Source organism: Grammomys surdaster, unplaced genomic scaffold, assembly GCF_004785775.1.
Source record: "Grammomys surdaster isolate TR1022 unplaced genomic scaffold, NIH_TR_1.0 177, whole genome shotgun sequence".
Taxonomy (NCBI): domain Eukaryota; kingdom Metazoa; phylum Chordata; class Mammalia; order Rodentia; family Muridae; genus Grammomys; species Grammomys surdaster.
In genome coordinates this window covers 17,071-36,397 of record NW_021604625.1, presented here as the reverse complement: position 1 = coordinate 36,397, position 19,327 = coordinate 17,071, and the positions used below count along the sequence as shown (strand labels likewise).

Here is a 19,327-nt window from a genome sequence, read left to right as displayed (position 1 = left end):
TTGCTGCTGCTGCTGTTACTATTACTACTTATTGCATTACATACATACTACTTAAAATAGCTATTAGCTTCCTATGGCCTAAGCGAAAAACAAAGGAATAACCTTTCACCAGTCAAATTTTCAGTGCTATGATTAAAATGTGAAGTGACTGAGATTTTGAAAGTGTATTGGTCATTTTTCTTCCCTGAACACTTTTTCTTCAAAGGACAAATTTCTTATCTAATAAAATTCTTTCTGGAAACTAAAGCTGTCTATAAACATTGAATTCATAGGCTCATTTCAAAACTTTATTTTAAATAAGACATACCAAGCAAATTTGAATTACAATGATCAATTTATACTTATATTTATGTATTAAACCTACTTTATAATAATTTATTGACATAAATGGGTATTCTTTTTTAATATAAAACTAAACATAATTAAAGCCTAAACATAATTAAAGCAGTAGGAAAAGAATAAATTCTGGAGAACTGACTTAGGGAGTCTGCAAACATAGAGCATTAGCTGGCAAGGAAGAGTAAACACAAGCCTTTTCCTGATACATTTGTTTTAAGATTTTATTCTGATTTTTTTAAATTAAATTTTTTTTTATATTTCAAAAGTTGCCCCCTTCTTGGTCCTCCCTCCCCCTGACTCTGAGAGGGTGCTTCACCACCTGTCCACCTATTCCCACCTCACCCCAACCAGCATGATGCCTCTCCCCTGGGGCATCAAGTTTTCACAGGATTAAGCCCATTCGCTCACACTGAGGCCATATAAGGCAGTCCTCTGCTACATATGTGCCCAAGATCACGAACCAGCCCATGCATGCTCCTTGGCTTTTGACTTTGGAAGATCTAAGGAGTCTGAGTTAGTTGACACTGTTGTTCTTTCTATGGGGTTGCAATCCCCTTCAGCTCCTTCAGTCATTCCTCTAACTCTTCCATATGGTTGGCTCAGTCCAGGCTACTGTCTGCATGTACAATATGGCCTCAGTAATAGTGTCAGGATTTGGTGTTCATGCATGAGATGGATCCCAATTTGGACCAGTCATTGGGTGTCCTTCTTTCAGACTCTGCTCCATTTTGTTCCTACATTTCCTTTAGACAGGAACAATTCTACATTAAAAATTTTGAAGATGGATGGATGGCGCCTTTCCACGAAAAGGGGGCCATGTCTATCTACTGGAGGTGGTCTCTTCTGGTTCCTTCTCCCCATTGTTGGACATTTTGGCTAATGTCATCCCCATTGAGTCCTGGTAACCTCTCACATCCCAGGTCTCTGGAACTTTCTAGAGGTTCCCCCCTGTCTCTTAGCCCCTACTACTGCATATTTCAATTCATTCTCTTGGCCATCTGGATGTCCCTCCTGTTTCTCCCCCTACCTGATCCTGTTCCTCCTTCCACCCCTTCCCAACTCCCAACCAAATTCCTCCATCCCTCTGCCTCCCATGATTATTTTCTTACCCTTCTAAGTGGGTTTCAGATATCCACACTCCTTCCTTCTCCTTAAGCTTCCTAAGGTCTGTGAGTTGTATTATGGGTATTCTGAACTTTTGGCTAATATTCACTTATCAGTGAGTACATTCTATGCATGTCCTTTAGGATCTGGGTTACCTCATTATTCAAGATGATTTTTTTCTAGTTTCATCCATTTGCCTGCAAAATTAATGATGTCCTCATTTTTAATAGTTGAATAGTATTCTATTATGTAAACAAACTACATTTTCTGTATTCATTCTGCAGTTGAGGGACATTTGGGTTGTTACCAGCTTCTGGCTATTACAAATAAGGTTGTTATAAACATAGTGGAGTACGTGTCCTTGTGATATGATGGATGATCTTTTGGATATATTCCCAGGAGTAGAATGGCTGGGTTTTCAGGTAGAGCTATTTCCAGTTTTCTAAGAAACTGCCAGATTGATTTCCAGAGTAGTTGTACTAATTTGCAAACCAGCAATAGAGGAGTTTTCCTCTTTCTCCATGTCCTTGCCCAGCATTTACTGTTGCTTGAGTTTTTGGTCTTAGCCATTCTGACTGGTGTAAGGTAGAATCTCAGGGTTGTTTTGATTTGCATTTCCCTGACAATTAAGGATGTTGGACATTTAAGTACTTCTCAGCCACTCGAGATTCCTCTGTTTAGAATTCTCTGCTTAGCTCTGTATCCCATTTTTAAATTGGGTTATTTGGTTTTTGGAGTCTAACTTCTTGCGTTCTTTGTATATTTTGGATATTAGCTCTCCACTGGGTGTAGGGTTAGTGAAGAGCTTTTCCCAATCTATAGTTTGTCACTTTGTCCTATTGACAGTGTCCTTTGCCTTATAGAAGCTTTTCAGTTTCATGAGGTCTCATTTATCTATTGTTGATCTTAGAGCCTGAGACAGATTGTTCTATTCAGGAAATATTTCCCTGTGCCAATGAGTTAAAGACTATTTTTCACTTTCTCTTCTTATAAATTCAATGTATCTGGTTTTATGTAGAAGTCCTTAATCCACTTGGACTTGAGGGGTTTTTTTTGGGAGGAGGCAAAACTGTGTTTATTTTGTTATACCATATGGGGAAGGTAGAGGCATTAAATATGTTTCTTAATTTTATATTTTTTAAGTTCTTTTTTAAATAATTTTTTTTTCAAATCATAATTTATACTCATTCACACAGGGGTTATAAACACAAGAAGGCAAGACATGGAGAAGGGGATGACACTGGAGCGTGGAAGGACTTGAGCTTTTTACAAGGAAATAAATATGAATTAATTTGCATTCTTCTTTGTGCAGGCTGCCAGGTAGACTAGCACCATTCTTTTTTTCCATTGTATGGTTTGGATCCTTTGTCAAAGATCAGGTGTCCATAGGTTGTAGGTTTATTTCTGGGTCTTCAATTCTATTCCATTGATTATTAACCATACCAATACCACACAGTTTTTATCATTATTGCTCTGTAGTACAGCTTGAAGTCAGGGATGGTGATTCCCCAAGAAGTTCCTTTATTGTTGAGAATTGTTTTTGCTATCTTGGGTTTTTTGTTTTTCTATATGAAGTTAAGAATTGCTTTTTCCATGTCTGTGAAGAATTGTGTTGGAATTTTGATGGAGATTGCACTGAGTTTGTAGATTGCTTTTGGAAGAATGGCCATTTTTTACTATGGTAATCCTACCAATCTGTGAGCATGGGAGAACTTTCCATTTTCTGAGGTCTTCTTTGATTTCTTTGTTCAGAGACTTGAAGTTCTGGTCATACAGATCTTTCACTCGTTTGGTTAGAGTTACACTAAGATATTTCATATTATTTGTGACTATTGTGAAGGTTGTTGTTTCCCTATTTATCATATGTATAAAGGAAGGATTCTGATTTGTTTGGGTTAATTTTATATCTTGCCACTTTGTGCAAGTTCTTTATCAGCTGTAGAAGTTCTCCAAAGAAGAAAAGTGTTCAGGGAAGAAATATGACAAATGCGCTTTCAAAATCTCAGTCACTTTACATTTTAATAGTAACATTGAAAAGTTGGCCTGAGAAAAGTTAGTTTATCACTTAAGCCATAGGGATTTAATGACTATTTTAAGTAGTTTGTATGTAATATAATAAGTAGTAATAGTAGAACCCCTTACCTTTTGCAGTTCACTCATCACCTCTAATCCTGTAACAGTTCCTTATTTTTTCCTTTTTGACCTTTCCCAATCATATCCTGGTATGATTCAAAACTATATATTTGTTAATTTTATTAAAAAACCTGTGACTTAGGTACATTTTTACAACTTGAGGAAGGAAAGTATCACATGTCTTCATGCTTCACCTTTCTGAATCTTTATCTTTTTTCTTTTCTGATTTTCCAGACTTCATAGTTCGCTCTTCATTGCCTGCAGACTTTGGTCTCTAAAATTTTGAACATGTCAAAATAAGGATAGCATAAGTTATAAGAGGTTCATGACAATATATGCTGCTCAGATTTCCCCTTTACTCTGAGAGTACTCTACTTTTTCAGGGGAATTTATCTGAGCCAAAGCAAAGCAAAACTAATGATATACCTAGGCTGGTTGTACTTAAAAGGTTGGGGGTGGGGATACTTGCATATGCACATGTGGAGAGCTCGGAGGTTTTCCTCTATTACTTTCCATATTACCTTTAGAAACAGAGTCTCTCATTTAACATGGACTTAACCATTTTGGGTAGACTGGCTGGTCAGAAAGTTCTTGGGCTCTGACTATCTCTATTTCCCAGTACTGGGGTTACTGGATGCGTGATTGCACCCAGTTTTTTTTTTATGTGGGTTCTGGTGATCTGTGTCCAGCTCCTTTTGCTTCTACAGTGAGCACTTTACTAATGATCTTTCTCTATCTTCTGTATACATACACTTTGAGTAATTTCACACACTGAAATAATTAATTTCCTCTGATGGCTTTTCAGTTTTGCTATGGTGTGTTCTATGGCTCCTGAAAGTCAACTCGGACATGTAGAAATTCATTAGGATGATATCATACAAAAATATCATAAGTGATACATTTAAAAACTTAGGTGAATGATTCTGAATACACAAGTGAGAAAACTCATATGTAGAGGTTGAAACTAAAGTGAAAACAGGTTCATATGAAAGTGCAAAGAAAGTTGAAACACCAGTGTGGCTTGTGTGAGACTCTGTATGTTGAGAATCATTGAGCTGGCTATAATGGTGTGAATAGTTATGGCCCCAGTATACTCATATATTTGAATGCTTGGCCCATAGGAAGTGGCACTATTAGGAGGTGTGGCCTTGTTGGGGAAAATGTGTTGCTATGAGGGTGAGTTTTGAGGTCTCCTAAGGTTAAATTACACCCAATATGGCACACAATCTCCTTCTGCTGCCTGCAGATCCAGATGTAGAATTCTCAGTTCCTTCTCCAGAGCAATATCTGCCTACATGCTACCATGCTTTCCACCATGATGATAATGGACTAAACCTCTGAAACTGTAAGCCAATCCCAATTAAAATGTTTTCCCTTGTAGGAGTTGCTGTGGTTATGATGTCTCTTCATAGCAAGAAAACCTTAACTAAGACACTGGCAAAGCTACCTTCAACTTGTGTTTGTTCCGATGTAATGACACAAATAGAGAAGCAAAGTTCAAATTACACTTAAATTGTGTAACATAGTTGGTGTTAGCATTAGGACTGTCCATGGACAGCCAGAAGCTCTTTACAGACAGCTTCTGAACCCAACAATGATGACAATGACCCTCTTGCATCAGTTGCCATGTCACACATCGCACAACCTCTGCGCATCTGTTATCTGTGCTACCTGTATCACCTGTGTTAGCTGGATCACCTGTGTTACCTATGTCAGGGACCAGCTAAAAGACATGGACCCCAACCCATAGTTCACTCTCTCTTCCTCACTTCTTCTCCTCACTCCCCCCCCCCCGCCTTAGAGTGGCCTCTGTCAATAAAAGCATTTCACATGAGATCTGTGCTGGCTTGGCATGATTTGACCAAGAATATGTTACCTCCATCTAGCAATTGGAAGAAATTTGCATCTAAAACCGTCATTATCATATAACTGAACATGTTTTAAAGCCTTTCTGCAAAAGGTTCTAAATGTTCTACACTGGATATAAGCTCATGATCCTCCTGCCTCAGCTTCTCAAATGATAGAATTGTAGGTATATATATCACCATGCCTGTACAAAATATTCTTGAACAACTCTACAGAACCAGATTGCTTTATATATGAATGTAGAGAAGTAATTTTAACAATTATTAAGAATATAGATAATAAAGACAAAGGCAATATATTATTATTTTATACTAAAAAATCTCAATATACAAAATGTACTGTAGTGGTAAATTTATCACAAGTTAAACATAAGGTGAAATAATTCCTTGAAAATAAAACCTTTAATCTCTCACCTTTAATCTCAGCACTTAGGAGGCAGAGGCACGCAGATCTCTGTGAGTTCAAAGGCAGCCTGGTCTGCAGAGCAAGTCCCAAGACAGCTATGGCTACACAAAGGAACCTTGTTTAAAACAAACAAACAAACAAACAAAAATAGTGGTGCAGATCTATAAATCCAGTACTTAGGATGTGAAGACGGGACAATCAGAGATTTACAATCATTTTCAACTACACAGTAAGTTTATGGCCAGGCTGTAGAGAAGACACCGTGTCAAAACAAAAACATCAGTGATAAAAAAATGCAGAAATATGAAAGCATAGTAATGAATTTTAATGAGAACTATTATATCCCCCAAATAACCTAGTGTGCTTTTGAAGATGTTTCCTATGAAACTCATATATAGTGTAGACAGTAAATACTTAATAATGAGAGGTTATTAAGAGAAAATAATTTCTGCTTTCTCCTCTAGTATCAAATAAATATCAAGTAACCAACAAAAATGGGTTCAAGAGTGTTCCATGTGACACAATGTTCAATGCATGATATTTCAGCACTTGGGAGATTAAGGCAAGTGGGTTGAAGTGAGTTCTTGACTAGCCCTCAGTACAGTATAGGAAAAATATCTCAAAACAAAAACAAAACCAAAGAAGAGTATTTTCCTTCAACTATACATATAATGATTTAACTGACTCATAACAATTTACTTTTATCTGACTCTTGCCTGTAGTTTGGATTTATAACATGAGTAAAATGGTAAGAAGAGAAAACATAAAGGAAAGCAGATTTTCTTATATTATTGGTACTGAATTTATTTCTACTCACACTAGTTAGTATAGTTAAATAATTACAATTACAGTTGGTATAATTAACTAGTTATAAAGAACATAAAATGCATTTAAAATACTAGAGGTTTGTGCATTTAGTGTAGTGGTATATTTTGCCTAACAATTCCAAGGCCTTGGGTTCAGTCTTCAGATTCAAGAGTTGGAGGGGAGACAAAAACTTTGACTCTCTCATTCACTAACAAATTTACAAAGTTAAATATTTGCCATGTAAATGTCTTTCATGAAATTGAGAAGATATCAGAAGATGAAAAGATTGTCCGTGCTCAGGAATTGATAGGATTAATATAGTGAAAATGGTCATCCTACAAAAAGCCATCTACAGATTCAATGCAATCCCCATCAAAATTTCAACACAGTTCTTTGTGACTTTGAAAGGAAAAGACTCAATTTCATATATAAAAACAAAAAAGTCAGGATAGCTAAAACAATTTTGAAAAATAAAAGAACTTCCAGATTCAACTCACCATCCCTGATTTAAAGCTCTCCTACAGAACCATGGCAATAAAAACTGCATAGTGTTAGCATAAAAGAGGTCATATTAATCAATGAAATCAATCCACTCACCTATGGACACTTGTTTTCTTTTTAACAAAAAAAAGCCAGAAATACACATTAGAAACAAAAAAAGGATTTCCAACAAATGGTGTTGGTCAAACTGGATGTCTGCATGTAGAAGAATGCAAATAGATCCATATTTATCACCCCGCACAAAACTCAAGTCTAAGTGTATTAAACATAAACCAGACATAATCTTAACTAAAACCAGACACACTGAACTTGATAGAAGAAAAAGTAGGAAATATCCTTGAAAGCATTGTCATTGAAGACAACTTCCTAAACAGAAGACAGATAGTGCAGGCACTAGAATCAACAATTAATAAATGGGACCTCATGTAACTGAAAAGCTTCTGTAAGGCAAAAGACACTGTCAGGAGCCATCTAGTAAAGGCTAAGGCAAGCAGGTTATTTCCCAAGAGATGACCTACCATCTTTTCATGGTCTGCTATGGGTAAGTTCTGAGAGGCAAGGTCCCAAGAGACTTATCTCATCTGTATTTAAGCACAAGTAATAAAATTATAAGGCCAAGGATTATCAGTTTTTGGCTTTTGTCCAACACTGTGTTGTACCATTTCCAAAAAGGCCATGTTCAATATCCTTATCTATTAGGGAAATGCAAATCAAAATGACTTTGAGATTCTATCTTACACTTGTCAATAATACAGTGACAGCTTGTGCTGGTGAGGAGAAAGATGAATACTGCTCCATTGCTGGTGAGAGTGCAAACACATACATCCACTATGGAAATCAATATGATGGTTTGTTGTCGAGCCTTGATATGAAGGCTTATGCCTACCCAGTCTTATTGCATCTTTTCTTGCCATGTTTGGTTGACATCCCTGGGAGGCATGTTCTTTTCTGAAGGGAAACAGAAGAGCAGGGCTCTGGGGAAGAGGGAAGGTGGGGGAGGGACTAGAAAGAGTAGAGGGAAGGGAGGCTGCAGTTGGGATATACTTCATGGGAGAATAATAAATAAAAAGAAAAGTTAAAATAAAAAAATAATGTATTTTACAGTAATTAAGCTGTTTCTGTTTTCATCCTTCTGGGTTTGACAGTTAATATGGAAATTTAGAACATTAATTTATGTTTTTAAAATCAGAATCTCTATATGTTATGACCATAAAATGTGTCATAAAGCAAGTAAATGTCACTTTGAGTCCCTTCTGTGTGATACTGGGCCTTATTTGATACTGTATGTCATTTTTTATCAGTTACATGTACCAACCTCTATTTCTCTCAGCTTTTGTATTTCACCTTCCAGCAGGGTTTTCTCCAATAATAGATTTTGATAAGCAGTTTCCATCTCTTTACATTTCTAAAGACAAATGTAATAATACCAGTTAAAATTAAGCATCTCAATAAACAACTTCAATAACTAAGTACTGAAGTAATTCAATACTTAGATATTAATTTAAGACTAACTTCACTAAAGCATGAAAAAAGAATGACCCATTGGGATTAACTTCTAAGCTGACACTGGGTTAGCTATATCTAGATAAGAAATAGATTCCAGCTTAATACTTCAGAAGTGTTTCTGAATGATCATGATGTCGATAAAATGAAAAGAACATGCAATTTCTTCTAGTTCACAACCTGGGTAAACTGAGTAAGTGTTTATCTCTGATTACAAGGAGTGAAAGTGGCCAATTCTAGAGTCTCCTCAAAATTCAAGGGCAAAATGCAATATCCAATTAAGAATGTTATACTTACAGACTCAATTATACTCTGATCATTTAAAGTCCTGAAAAACAGATCAAAAGTAACTATATTAAATATATACATATTTTCTGTTGTGAAAGCTATTATGTTTTACATTTACGTTTTAAAAAAAGATTTTTAACAAGTCCACTCTTCCTGGTCTCACAACCTACTCCTGTGCTTTAGAATCAAGTATAGAAGAAAGCAGTTATGGAATCTCCCTCAGCAACTGAGAAAAGCCACTGAGGCCCTGCATGAAGGCCAGGAGAGATTGTTGTGTGAAGCTGTAAAGGTGAAGGCAGTGTTTTCTTGGGCACCTCAAGAGGTTAGATTTGCCTGTGTCATGGGATACCTTCCAAGGAAAGCTGCTAACAAAGAAGGAAAATAGCTCAAGAGAAAAAAAAATGTGTTGCACTCAACAAAGCTGAAAGAAGTTGGAGATCTGAGGAGAATTTTTACATCAGACAGGAGATGCAGTTTGGAGTTTCTCCAGCTGGATTTCAGTCTTGCTTTGGTCCAGTATTTCCTTACTATGCTTCCTTGCCTACAGTTTGGAATGGTTATATATATACCTATACCCTCTGTATATCTTATATGATTTGTTTTTTTAATTTTTATATTATATGGGGTTATAGTTTAAGTTGAAACTTTGAACTTTGGACTTCTATCCAGGTCAGGCTCATGGCTCTGTGGCAGCAAGCCTGAACTTTGGACTTCTAAATATTGTTGTAGCCATGATAGACCATGGGGACTTATGAAGTTGGACTAAATGAATTTTGCATTATGTCATGGCTATAAGTACATGGGGGCCAGGGAGTGAAATGTGGTGGCTTGAATATGTATTCCTCCCCCCTCTCATAGACTCATGAGGTTGAATACTTAGTCTATAGGAAGGGGCACTATTAGTAGGTGTAGCCTTGTTAGAGGAAGTATGTCACTGTGGGGGTGGGCTTTGAAGTCTCCTGTGCCCATGCTACACCCAGTATGGCACACAGTCCCCATCTTCTGCCTGCAGATCAAGATGTAGAACTTTTTGCTTTTTCTCCAGTACCATGTCTGCCTAGATGCTGCCATGCTTCTTATTATGACAATAATGGACTAAACCTCTGAAACTTAAGCTAGCCCCAATGAATTGTGGTCCTTTATAAGAGTTGCCATGGTCATGATGTCTCTTCATAACAATAAAATCCAAACTAAGACAAATGTATACATACACATATGAGGTCAGCTGTTTTACCTTTAAATTATATTTTTATTATTTAAACAATTTTAAATTGAAATATACTTTGACCATATTCTTTTCCTCCTCTAAGTCCTTTCAGACCCTTCCTCCCACCCACTCAAAAATAAGTTCTTTCTGGAAAAACAAACAAAAAACAATACAATGAAACTCCAAAACTAAGAAAACAAAATAAAACAACATTGATTAAAAACAAAACAAAACAAAAGAAATGAACCAAAAACCCCATCAAATTGTAACTAATTAGAAGCACAAACGAACAAAAAGCTGTGGAGTTCATTATACTCCTGAATAAGAGGTCTCCTCTGGAATGGTTGATACACCTTGTGTCACTCTATTGGAGATAGCTCCTCAAATACCCCTTGATTTTAGCCATCTCTACCCATATTCCCTCCAACAATCCTTTCTCCCCTCTACTTCCTGACTTGATCCCCCCATTCCAGCTGCCTCCATCCATATTCTTATCTATCCTATTTCCCTTTTCTTTTTTTGAAAGGTTGGGGGAGGCTGAGAGAGAAAACAGAAATCAGTGGCAGAGTATATAAGGAATATGGAAGGTGCCCAGGAGACTATGGGAGTGACCTTAGCTGAGCCATGTACCAGCTGGGGATATTGAGCCTGAAGACTCCACTTCCTGTAGCCAGTTCAGACTTTCAATTGTAGGAGGAAAATGCCAGCCCATCTACAAAACCTTGGACCCAAAATTTGTCCTGCCTATAGGAAGTGCATGGATAAAAATGGAGCAGACATCCGGGGAATGGCCAACTAATGACTGGCCCAACTTGAGACCCACATCATAGGAAAGAACCAACCCTAACATTATTAATGATAATGATAATAAACTGCAGGCAGGGATCTAGCATAACTGTCTTCTGAGAACCATCATCTAGCAGCTTAGTGAAACAGATGTAGAGACCCATAGACAAACAGTAGGTGGAACTCAGGGAGTCTTGTGGAAGAGTTGAGAGGAGGATTGAGGAAGCCTGATGGATCAAGGACACCACAAAAGACCTACAGACTAAACTAACTTGGGCCCATGGGGGTTCACAGAGACTGAACCATCAACCAATGAGCCCTCTATACATTTGTAGCTTGTTCTTTATGTGGGTCCCCTAACAATTAGAATAGGGAACTGTCTCTGACTCTTCTGACTGCTTTGGATCCCTTTCCCATAGCTGGACTGCCTTCTCTGGCCTCAGTGGGAAAGGATGCACTTAGTCCTGCCGGGACTTGATGTATCAGGGTTGGTTGGTATCAATTTACCTCCTCCTCTTCTTTGAGGAAAAGGGGATGGAGGGATGAGGGAAGGGAAGAGGAGGAAGGGGAGCTTTGATCAGGTCATAAAGTGAATAACTTAATCAATAAAGTAATGAGTAATAAGAGATTAGCTTATGATGAAGACCTTATTTCTTATGTATGCTCCCAATATTTCTATCCTATGTACTCAATTTTATAAGTAGAAAATAAGTAATATTTCCAAAGCTTACTTTTCTAACATAGTTGTCTGATTTTCAAATATTTTCATCATCATAGTCATCCGAATAGTCATTGAAGCAGGAGTTCCTATTTCTGAATAAATAAAGCTGTTATAATGGCTGAAGTTCGATGACCATACAATTCACTGATATGCATGAGAAAACTAAATAATCACAAGGAGATGACATGTTTCTTTCAATCGCATTTACTTTATTTTACTTTTTCCTGTATATAATCTCTGGCTTTCAATAGAAAATTTCAATCTTCTATTTCAAATAGAAATTTCTATTTGAAAATTGAAATTTCAAATAGAGAAATTACAATAGAAAATACCTATGATATAAGGCATACCCAAAGGATGGGGTGGGTGGGGGACCACATTCTGAAGAAATAGGCAACTATGAGCACAAAATTTCAGATATAGTAGATATTTTTAAGTTATCAGGAAGAAATTTTGAACAATTAATTAACAGTATTTATTACCTAGGGAAAAATAGGCAACATACAAGAGCAGATGGATAATATAAGAAGAAATTCTAATAAAAAAATAAAAAGAAATGCTAAAGCTCTACTGTAGCAACAAATGCCTTGTGACTGATACAGACAGTAAGTAAAAAGTAAATAAAATAAAATTTAAAAAAAAATGACGCAGGGCTGGAGAGATGGCTCAGAGGTTAGGAGCACTGACTACTCTTCCACAGGTTCTTAGTTCAATTCTCAGCAACCATATGGTGGCTCAGAACCATCTTTAATGAGATTAGATTACCTCTTCTGATATGTATAAAGACAGAGCACTCATATACATATATACATAAAATACATGAATAAGTAAATCTTAAAAAAATAAAATAAATAAGGAGGCTGGAGAGATGGCTCAGAGGTTAAGAGCACTGACTGCTCTTCCAGAGGTCCTGAGTTCAAGTCCCAGCAACCACATGGTGGCTCACAGCTATCTGCAATGGAATCTGATGTCCTCTTCTGGTGTGTCTGAAGAGAGCAAGAGTGTACTCACATATATAAAATCAATCAATCAAGCAATCAATCAATCAATGAATCAGTAGTGGCAAACACCTTTAATCCCAGCAATTGCAGAGCCAGGCAAACTCTCTAAGAGTTTGGGTCCAGCCTGTCTACAGAGCTAGTTACTGGACAGCCAAAGCTACACAAAATAAACCCTGTCTTGGAAAAAAAAAGAAAAGAATAAAATACAGAATAATCAGTTACTCCTTCAGGAGCACTTGCATTGTGCCAATCACACCATGTGTTCTAATCTATGTGGGATCTTATTTTAATTTTTTTATTGATTATTTGTGAATTTCACATCATGTATCCCAATCCCACTCATCTCCCCATACTCCTCCACCCTAGCAACCTCCTTCCAAAAGAAAAAAATAAGATAGAATATAAACAAACACAAACAAAACAAATAAAAACCATCTTGTTGTGGGAGTTGAAGTGTGTCACAGTGTATCAGACACTATAGCTGTTTATCCACTCATCTTTATTTGCGATGTTCATTGGAATAAGTCATCAGTCTGTTCCAAGGCCTATGGCTTCTGCTACACTATAAACACTGGATCCTCACAGGGATTTCTCTTGGATATTCTGTTGTTGCCCTGCGTCATGGAGATCCTGCTGGTTTGGATCTTCAGGACCAGGAATGGCTATTTTAATAATCATAATAAGCAGGTAATGTTACACTGATGTCTAATAAATATGTCTAATAAATATGGCTACTGTAAGGATAAAAAATGTGATTTAATACTTGGAATCCTTTGGAAAACAACCTTCATATTTTTAAATAATTCTTAAGAGTATTTTGTAGACTATTAAAGCAACTTGCTTGAAAAAAAGTCAGTCAGAATGAAAATGTCATCAGAAACTCCCCAAACTGAGAAGCAAATCAGGTAAAAATGTAATTGAGCATTCAAAATCTGTGAAACAGTTAAAAAAAAAAACCAGGTATAATATATGTCTAATGGCATAATAAAAACAAGTATAATACATGCCTAACTGACAAATGCCTAAGAGACAAAGGACAAATGAAAGAGTAATGTGAAGTGATAATGACTAACACTGCAACCCAAGCTTCAGTGCCACTTTGGATGTCTAGGACTCAAATATAAAAGCTGCTACCAGATCACTCAAGTTTACAGCCCAATGATCTGATGCAACTTCTGCTGCACATGTGCTTACATACAAGAGCCCAGCTTTGGGGCCAGTCTGACAAAACCTGCAATGCAGACACCAGAGCTTCAGATGCTGCAGGAACATCCCCACTGAGGTTGCTGAGAAAGCAGTAGCTCAGAATACAGCAGCATCTGGATCTCACAGACCCAGCTAGCCCATAAGAACCTGTGGTATGGAACCCAAATCTATATACATCTTATAGATAACATGCTTCAGTGCTGGTGCTACTGTTATTATGATCACATTGCAAGCTATATTTGTCACCAACATCTATCTCCCTGCTACAGCTTCCTTTGGGTGAGAAATACACACACACACACACACACACACACACACACACACACACACACCTGAGAATCCAAACAGCCTTTGCTACCAAAAACCACAATAGGTCCCCATGCAGGTGCTTGTATACTGCATATGAAGACTCCTGCAGTCATTACTAGTACAGACAGCAGAAAGAGCTTCAAAGACAGTGAGCTGTTTTTTGAAACCAACCTGGGATACCTGACACTCTCGAAAATGAACAAACAAGAGACAAAATCTCGAAAAAAAAAAAGCATCAAGAATGCAGATTTCTTAACTATCTTGGTATGAATGAGAATGTTCCCACAGGCCCAGTAACATGAACACTTGGTCCTCATTTGGTAGTAATTGGGAAGGTTATGGAACCTTTAGGAGGTGTTAATGGGGTGATATTTAAATGAATGGCTGCTTACCTGGCTCAGTTTCAAAAATATTTTCATATTCTAAAGTTGAATGGGATTTTATGAACTCTGAAATAGATACAAGTATCCACCATTATATATTTTATATACATTTCTATACACTAATTGGATTCATAGTCTACAATATTAATTTTAATGAATCTCCCAAAGGAAAGACAAAACAATAGCTTCCAGTATCAAACCCTTGCAACCAGGCACTTGGGCTGTGGTGTCTGAATAAACATGGGTAATAGCCACTTACAGATACATCATTTCCTCTCTAAAACATGCCTTTTCTCTTTCATGTGTGACATCAGGGATCAAACCCAGGTCTTGGTGGATAGACAGATGCTCCACAACTGTGCCACACCCTCCCACTACTTGGTTTTCCTCTTCTATTCATTTTTATTGGTTGAAAGTAACTGAGTATCTCATCACCTTTTCTTTGCCTTCAATCACCAAGTTTTGTCAATTATAGCAGGTAAAGATGTTTCTAAACTGTCCATTTCACTTTCTTTCATTAGCAATCTAATTTTTATTGAGTACACATTTAAGCTGCATTATCATTTATCTCATTATAAAATATTTTAACAATTCCCTGGTTAATACTAAAAATGTCCAAGGCTTTAGCACTCCAAGCAGGACCTCTGCCAAATTAGTGATGATACTCTCCAGTTTTAATTCTCATGTTAATAAACTATTGCCATCTCAAATGATCAATATTTTCTTTCTTCACTCAAATAAGTCCTATTCATCTTTTAAGGTTGCACAGTATTTCTAACTTTCCTGAGATAAACCAATTTGTAGACTTACTACAACATAAGTGGACTGTCATGTATTACCACACATCTGAATGATTCATAATGTGTTCTGTCCTTGAACTCTCTAAACTTTATGGGAGCAACAACCAAATCAAAACAGCATTTATCTTTTAAGAATATTTGTTTTTATTTTATGTGTTTGAGTGTTTTGATTGCATGTGCACTATATGTTTACAATGTCTGTGTTGGGGTTGATCTGTGCTGTTGTGTATTCAAATGCTAAAAACTGAAGATCTGGTTGCCCACAACAAGGAGAGCCTCACATACACCAAGTCACACTCTGTAACCTTGCTTCACAAGTTAATTGGTCAATAAAAGGCTAAGGCCTATGATTGGAAGTAGATAGAGGTAAGTGGGTTTTTACTTACATGTGATCATGTGATTCATGATCACAGATAGAAATGAAAGAGGAAGAAAGCACACACAAAAGGGGGAACGCTCTACAAGAAGAGATGTACTATGAGCAAGTGGCCAGGAGAAACAGCAAGTAACAAGGGACATATGACTAGGATGAAAGATAAAATAAAAAAATTATGAAACTGTATAAGTTTAAGCATTTATAAAATATTACCTTCAATTTGCCTTTCTATAAGTCCATAACTTTTCATTGATTCTGATAGAATCATTTTATCCCTGTTAAGAGTGCCAATAAAGAAAACATGTCTTCATATACATTCAGAGTTAACATACTCAAGGAACTATAATTTACAGACTAGACATATGAAGTTTGTGAAATAAAAGGTAGCATGTCATTTACTCCTCACTCAATACTAAGATAAATGCCAACCTATAATGAAAAGGACAAATTCTATAAATTGTGTATTCCAAGCATATAATTAAGTACACCAATAACACTTAGAACTAAAATAGCAAAAACAAATCAGTAGAAACTGCTAGCATTTGGTGTAGTGCTAAGAGTACAAGCCTAAGAGTGAGACAACCTACTCCAAACCTGTAACTATGTGGCCTGGAGCCACCTTCTGTGCCTCTCTCAGCTCCAGGCTCTTTACCTGTTAAAACTCACATATACTAATGCCTTTCTCATAAACATAAAGTAGTTACAAGTCTCCCAGGAGTTACTAGAAAAATATCTTGTACAAGAAGACATTTAAATACCAAGTATAAATATTAATATGTGGTTCAAAAATATTCCTGCCTAACAGCAAAAAGCTCAAATACATGTACAGAAGCCTCTATACTGACATATTATTATGTACATTATTATGTACTGATATAATAATTGTCTCTCCATTCCTGTAAGTCTAGTCAACAATATATAGAAAGCACATGAAGGGACTGCATACTGAATATTATCCTCTTCAGTGTAAGTAGTTTTTCTTTTAACAATATAAAGGTGCTTTATATATACTTGATGAAAAACAAAGGGTTATAAGTACAATTCTAGATGTGGTTTGATAACTTTTAAATAAGTACTGAGTTTGCTAATATGACTCATTTGACCAAACTCAGACATACCAGACCCAGAAACACAATGTTCTTGCTCATGTGTGGTTTCTAGCTCCACATCTTCATATGTGAGCAGACAACATGGAGTAATGACTAAAACCAGAAGAATATAAAAGGACCCTAGATATGGCAGGAGGGGAGTGAGAAGAAATAGCAGGATACAGTTGAGATGAAAAAGGAAATGAGAAAACATTGAGGTGTTTCAACTAGGGAGGAGGGTCAGGAGGGCAATACAGCAGGTGAAAGACAGATGAGGAACAAATAACACCAAGACTGTTTGATAAAGCCCCAAGGAATCATATTATTTATATTTATCTAAAATTAAAAAAACTCATATGTGTATATACATCTTTCTTGATCATCTATCACCTATTTAATTACCTACTTACCAACCTACCTATCAGGAAGTTATGCCACTTGGGTGATAATGATCCCCACAAAACCGTAGACTATCAGAGTACCCAAGTACCAGGCATGAGAAAGCTCCCATTGAATAGTCCATCAGGGAAGTTAGAATGACTCCTAAAACAATAGAGATTGTCTATAGCCCTTGATTACTTCTTGGATAGAGACCTATTGCTGAAGAAATGCCATACTTCAGACACACAGATGGTTTGAGCTGTATCTAATCTGAAAGTTTCCTTCTTGCAGTCTAGCTTCCATCATACCAGAAAATACTTTTCCAGCTGCCAAGCAAGAGATGCAATTAAACAGTTGATCTACAACAATGAAAAAATATATCTATAAATTTGTAAAAGTGCAATAATGAGACTCATGTGTTGTTGGCAACCAGCAGCTGTCTAACTCAACAACAGTAGGGAAATCAAGCCTTGACAAAGACCATCTTTAGCATCCAGGTAAACTGAGTGAGCCAGCAAAAATGACTGGACCAAAAGCTGATGGTAATTAACACTCTTTTACTATTCTGGGACCAGAGCTGATGGCTTCTTGCAATTGACTCCTGTTTACAGCAGCAGGGGACTAGAACAGAAAACTTAAATACTTACATCTAGTACTTTCTGTGACCAGAAACTCTGAAGTTTTTTTTTTATTGGAAATTTTATTTATTTACATTTCATATGTTATTTCCTTTCCCCATTTCTCCCCACAGACACTCCCTATCCCATCTCCCCTACTCCTGATTCTATGAGGATGTGCCCCCACCCACCCACTCACTCCCACCTCCCCGCCCTCAAATTACCCCACACTGGGGCATCCAAGTTTCATGGGATCAAGGACCTCCTCTCCCACCAATGCTGAAAACGTCCATCCTCCCTTACATATACAGCTTGAGCCATGGGTCCCTCCCTGTGTGCTCCCAGGCTGGTGGTTTAGACCCTGGGAGCTCTGGTTGGTTGGTATTGTTGCTCTCCCATAGGGCTGCAAACCCTTTCAGCTCCTTCAGTCTTCTAACTCCTCCATTGGGAACTTCTTGATTAGTTCAATGGTTAGCTGAGACCATCTGCCTCTGTATATGTTAGGCTCTGGTAGAGCCTCAAAGGAGACAGCTATATCAGGCTCCTTTCAACATGCACTTCCTGGTATCCACAATAGCATCTGCCTTTGGTGACTGCATGTGGGATGGAAAACCAAGGTGGGGCAGTCCCCAGACGGCCCCCCTTCAGTTTCTGTTCCACACTTTGTCTCCATATTTGCTCCCGTGAGTATTTTGTTACTCCTTCTAAGAAGGACTGAAGCACCCACACTTTGGCCTTCCTTCTTCATGAGCTCCACGTAGTCTGTGAGTTGTATCTTGGGTATTGTGAGCTTTTGGGCTAATATTCACTTATCAATCAGTGCATACTATGTGTGTTCTTTTGTGATTGGGTTACCTCACTCAGGATGATATTTTCTAGTTCCATCCATTTGCCTAAGAATTTCATGAATTCATTGTTTTTTTTTGTTTTTTTTTTTTTAATAAAAAAAAATTGTATTTACTTAGAAGCATTCAGAATGTCAACAAAACAGCCGCAATTTTTTTTTTTGCAATTACAGAGTGGTATTCAGTTAACAGAACAACAATTATCTTCGTATAAGCTGCATCAGAGACAACTGAAGATGGAAAAAAAAACCCAAAAATAAAACCAAAAGAAAAGAAAAACAAAAACCAAACTACTGTCCCCATATATAACTAATTTGTGCTGTGCACCAACAAGAACCTGCTTTAAATTTCCATGCCAATTTACAACCCCCAGACTGTACCAGGCAAGGTTAGTGGCTATTGAAAATACCACCAGGACAGGGCTATCTAAAGACACATTCGGTAGTGTGTTAACTATACAAAAAAAGACACTGTACAGTTTAAAAACAAATCTTACACAGCCTTACATTTCAATTTTTTTCTTTAAAAGGAGTGAGTTGTGTACAGGGGGGTTAAATGCTTTATAGACAAGAAAAAAACTGCGCTAGAACCAACTTATTCATCATCATCATCTTCTTCTTCATCTTCGTCTTCCTCTTCTTCCTCCTCTTCCTCATCTTCT

At 37.1% G+C, this 19,327-nt stretch overlaps 1 pseudogene; it reads right to left on the bottom strand.

The window, feature by feature from the left end:
- Nucleotides 1-3,655: 3,655 nt before the first annotated feature.
- Nucleotides 3,656-19,327, bottom strand: part of LOC114621458 — a 31,691-nt pseudogene continuing 16,019 nt past the window's right edge.